The 5,483-nt window shown below is 41.3% G+C and overlaps 1 long non-coding RNA gene across 1 annotated transcript; it reads left to right on the top strand.

Moving 5' to 3' along the window:
- Positions 1-1,171: 1,171 nt before the first annotated feature.
- LOC120562249 lies at positions 1,172-2,257 on the top strand. Its single transcript, XR_005639718.1, has 5 exons — positions 1,172-1,307; positions 1,628-1,689; positions 1,785-1,860; positions 1,952-2,039; positions 2,144-2,257. It is a non-coding gene; the product is annotated as an uncharacterized LOC120562249 (long non-coding RNA).
- The last annotated feature ends 3,226 nt before the right edge of the window (positions 2,258-5,483 follow it).

Here is a 5,483-nt window from a genome sequence, read left to right as displayed (position 1 = left end):
AACGCTTTTACAAACACACACACACATTGTGTTTGGCGCCGGAATCTCTGACTTTCCCTGAACGCCTCAATGAAATCTACGCAGCTCCGCACTCAGCAGCACAGCACTCAGCAGCACAGCGTCCCCATTGTGCTCTAGAACCTTCTGAGGTAAGTAGCAATATCCAGTCTGCTAGCTAATAACGTTTTCGAACGGTAGAAATACAGGTTTTATGTTTAAAAAAAGGCTGGCATTGGTTTCCACCTCATACAGAACACAAACATGAATTAAGAGCGAAATGTTTAACTGTAACGTTACAGCTTGGTAAATTATACTTAGCTATCATTAGCTATTATTAGCGCCGATGCTAACGCTAACGCGATGCTAACTCTCACGCTAGCTAATATTAGCTAATGACAGCAGCTTGGTATCTTTAGCTAATATTAGCTAAGGTAGCGTTAGCATTGGCGCTAATATTAGCTAATGATAGCAGCTTTGATACAATTATTGATAGCTATCTTTAGCTAATATTAGCTTTGTTAACTGACATAAAACAACTTGTTAGCTAGTGGTTTAGCTATTGTCAATGGAAAAGCAAACAAACGGTTCTAGTAGTATAAAGATGGCGGTTTTGCGCGTGCATGTGTGACGTCATCTCACACGCACACGCAAACCTGCCATGCCAACTGATGATATGTGCGTGCGTGATGACGGCGCGGCCGCACGTCGTTACTCGCGATCGCCATCTAGTGGCTGAATATGTTAGTGCATCTAATCGTCGAAGCTGCGCACGCATCTAGCGGATGTGATGACGTCGCGGTCGAACGTCGGCACCCCGCGAGCGCCATCTAGTGGCCGAATATGGTAGTGCATCTAGCGGATGTGATGACTTCGGTGTCGCGGTCGTACGCCTCCCTGCAACGAGGGTCTTGTGGCCTTGAGCTGAGGCGGCCTCTCACACCCGCTTCGAATGAGGTCACTCTGTCGTACTACCTGGGGGGGGTCTGCACACTTTTTAGCTTTTCTGCTAGCTAGCTAGCTTACTACCACGTTTTTCCACAATCAATACCAGTGAGTTGTTCTTTTTTTTTTTGAGAAAAAAAAAAAAAAAAAAGAGGATCCTTTTTTCAGCAGTGCACTGTTTAAAACCCCTTGTTTCATGCTAGCTGTCTCTTTTTTAGATGCTTTTTTCTAGCTAGTCTGGTAGCTAGCTAGATAGCTACCACGTTTTTCCTCATCAAAAAAAAAAACCTCTGGAGTTTCACTTTTTAATTCTTCTTGGTGAAAGCAACGCAGGTGTTTCGTTTTTTCAGCAATACCTACTAGTGGTAAGTAAATTTAAAAGCACCTCTTGTGTTTAAGGATGTTCAAAGATATTTAATTCATTCAGTCATTCATGAATTAGCTAAAACTTTTGACCGTGTGTTGGTAATGCGGGCGTGGTTGTACCATATGACGATAGTAAAAAACACGTGTTAGCCCAGTGGTTAGCTTGTAAATGTGAGGTCTATTGTTGTGGGTGTTAAATCGTCATAAAGGGGGTGGTTTGTGGTGTTTAAAAACCCCTTGTTTTCAAGGCTGACTGCTCACTTTTTACCTGCAGTTTTTAGCTAAGGTGCTAGCTAAAAATTTTCCCTCGTTTTCTCAGGCTTCCTCAACAAAGACCTCTGAAGAAAAGAGGATTCGTTTCTACAGAAATGGCTGCGTTTGGTGAGTAAATTTAAAAAAAAAGCTTATTGTAAGGTGTTTAATTCATTCAGTCATTTGTGACTTAAAAAGTTTTTTTTTTTTGTTGTATAATGCAGTTTGCGTCATTAGGTGATTTTACAAAGAGCTGGGACAATGTGGCTGTGTTAGTTGATGAAACACTTATACCACAAGGTAAAAACCTATAAATATATTATACACTACAGCATTAATTGATTTAGTACTGTGTTTTCATTAATTTTTTGTTTTTTGTTTTTTAAAAAAGAGCTGTGTAGCCCGATCCTACAGACCCCAACACACCAGAACATAAAACAAAAGGTCCTTCTAATAAGGAATAAGAACGTTGGAAACAGGTATTTATGGGGCTATTTATCTCTTTCAGGCTGTAATATTTATTACTATTTAATTTATCACCGTGTTTCTAGTCCTCTAATATATATATATATTCTGTGTCTAGACAATCCGTTCCTGAACAAAGGATCCGTAAGGGTGATGGCTACTCGATAGCACATAGGGCTGAAATCAACCATGATAAAAGGCCGTGTGCTTCTCTAACCTCTCTGTGAAAGCTGCTACCCTAAAAACGTTCACCATCGTAAGCATAAGAAGCAATTTATTGAGGTGAGTTGAAAGAAAAAACGGTAAAATGCTGTGTTGTATAAAAAAAAATAATCTAATGCATCTAATCTAATGCTTATTACAGCCTGAGCCATACCAGAAAGGCTTCCCGCCCAAAGACGCAACCATTCCTTTGTTCCGGTTTCATCTTACCCCGGCCACTGTATCTTATGATCCTAACACAGTTGCAGAGGTGAGAAACCCCTTTTGTATCTAGCAGAATATATTTACATGTGTTATAAAAGCTTTTTAAATAAAATGTATATGTTGTTAAAAAGACCTTTCCTTTGTTTTAGCAACTAAAGGCTACGGAAGACTTAGTTTCATTGTATTTGACGCCCCAGGACGATTTCACACAGCCACCCCCATGGAGCAGAAACGGATGTCTACACAAGCCTAAGAAGGGATCTAAGAAGAGATCTATTGAGGTGAATTGGAAAGAAAAACATGAAAATAGAGTGTTGTATTTAAAAAAAAAAAAAAAAAGAAAAAAAAATTTCTAATCTAATGCTTATTACAGCCTGGGCCATACCAGAAAGGCTTCCCGCCCAAAAGCGCCAACCATTCCTTTGGTCCGGTCTCATCTTACCCGGCCACTGTATCTTATGATCCTAACACAGTTGCAGAGGTGAGAAACCCTTTGTATCTAGCAGAATATATTTACATAGTGTTATAAAAGCTTTTTAAATAAAATGTATATATTGTTAAAAAGGCATTTCTTTTGTTTTAGCAAGTACGACGACCGAAGACTTAGAGTCCTTGCATTTGTTGTCGTCTAAGTGTGATTTCACACATAGTACACAAAGCCCTACCACCCACGAGTGACTCCATTGAGAGGGGACAAAAGGACACCCCTTTACAAAAGACATCTGATGAGGTGTGTGGGTGTGTGTCTGTGTTGTGTGTGCGTGTGTGTTGTGTGTGTGTGTGTGTGTGTGTCTTGTGCGCGTGTCTTTATTTAACCAGAAAAATATGTTGTTATACCTCTAGACAATCCATGCCGTAGAAGCCGGAGAAGGGTCTGAAGACACAGGACTAACAGCGGCAGCTCCTACACCCCCTCAACCAAATCGGCTAGCTACAGCAGAAGGGTCTGAAGACGCCGGAATAGCAGAGACACCACTTACAGCCCATCAATCCGAGTCAGGCATCTTTGCAGGTGTTCCCTGAATATAATGTAGGTGCATACCTCTTTAACTGTATCTATAGCACAGAGGAAGGATCCGACTATGTCAGCTGTATACCACACACCTCTGTCATACGTGGTCACATTAAAAAGTGTAACAGGGGAATACATCAGTAACCAATCCTGTAAATGTATTAGAGGTTAACGTTCCATTCCTTGATAAGCCAGCAGTGCCTAATTATAATACTTACAACCAGTTTGAACACTGTGGGGCACTAGGAGGTCCTGAGCAGGTGACATTGCTTCAGGGTGAAGAGCTTTTTGAGTATTGTGTCAACACTACACCTCAACAACCTGCGTCAGATGGCAATTATAAACAAATACAATCAGAATTAGCCCGGTACGAAAACAAAACGATGCTCTTATGAATAAATTAGATGTCTTGCAAACAGCTAACACACAATTGACTGGTTTGGTCACAGACTTGAACAACGCTGGCCAGCCAGGTCAGAGCTAACACGCATTTGGTTGATTTGGTCACAGGTTTTGGCACCACGCTAGCCAATCAGGTCAGCTCTCTCAATACGCTGATTGTACCTATGATAGTATGCCTTAAAAAGGCTATGAATATGCCCCACAGTAAAAAAAACAGGCTATAGTTTGTGTACAATATAAAAAAATTTAAAAAAATTAAAAAGAAAATGCCACCGCCACCCAAAAAAACAAAATAACGAACCCTTAGGTGTGTGTGACGATAGTAGTGACGAGGAACTAGAATGGCCATCGAGGACGATTACACAAGAGCAGTAAAGCAATCCTCAGGGATTTTGCACGGTTGTATTGCTATACATGCCAAAATATCGAAGCCTGGGCCCAATCTATGCCTAGTGCTAAGCTGAGTGAAAGCAACAGTGAGAAAACACAAGAATTAGATAGTCCGTCCCTGAACGAGTTGTCACATAATGGTCCTTCAGGCGTGTATTCCAGCAATACACCGTCCAATACAGACGCTACACAATCATCAAATACAGACCCCCCAGACATAGATCAGAGTAATAAGAGACCTGCATGTTTTCCGAGTGTTCAGCCGTCAAAACGATCCTGTACAGATGAACAGACCGGTCCCCAACCGTCCACAAGCGCTTATAGTACCCCTCCATCACCCACAGAAAATCCTCAGGGTGGTGTGCAGTGTGGTGCGGGGCGCGTTTCTAAGGTAACATCCGAAATAGCATCCAGACAGATACCCCTTTTTAATGCTGCTGAATTTCGTCAAGATGTCGACCTGCGAAATATTGATTTGACTGATATCGGTAGTGTTCCTGAAAGGGTGTATAGCACCTTAACAGATTTAATAGCGAGGGCTTTGGGCAATGCAACACAGGACAGCGTTTTAAATGTTGAGTTAAGGGGGCCAGCCGTAAATGTCCCTATCAAACAATGTTGAACTCAGGCGATGGCTATAACACAGACACATTTCTGGAGCAAGTCGCACAAGCAATGCAGAGTAACGATAATTCACTGACCGATGACTCTTTAGAATTAATTGTGACAATAGCGCGCAATATGTCGGGAGGGGGTGTCGGGAGACGTCGAAAACTAGGAAGCATTGGTTACGATCAAATATTGTCAGAAAAAGGTAATGCTTTGTATAACCCCAAGAATAACGCTGGTAACGACAATCTCTGCTTTTCTCTCTGCCTGGCACATTATGTAAATAGCAGATGGTCGCATGATGAGAAGATGAATTATGCTAAGCATCTGCATAGAAATTATGGAATAATATCACAGAGACCCATTATAGCGGTGAAGAGAAATAACATTGAATAACGATATCAGAGAGACCATATCAGATATGACCATTGAATAACGGGTCAGAGAGAACCGAATCAGATAGTAGAGAAATCAACCGAATCAGATAATCGCCAGAGAATCCGAATATCAGAGCAGAAAATTCAATTTGAATAAGCATAATCACAGAGACCTGAATAGCCAGATCGTATATAGAAAATACCATCGAATAAGGTAATATCAGAGACCCGGTCAGAGCCAT

Source organism: Perca fluviatilis, chromosome 7 (genome assembly GCF_010015445.1).
Source record: "Perca fluviatilis chromosome 7, GENO_Pfluv_1.0, whole genome shotgun sequence".
NCBI lineage: Eukaryota > Metazoa > Chordata > Actinopteri > Perciformes > Percidae > Perca > Perca fluviatilis.
Note: the sequence above shows the minus strand (reverse complement) of the source record. Positions and strands in the feature narration are given on the sequence as shown.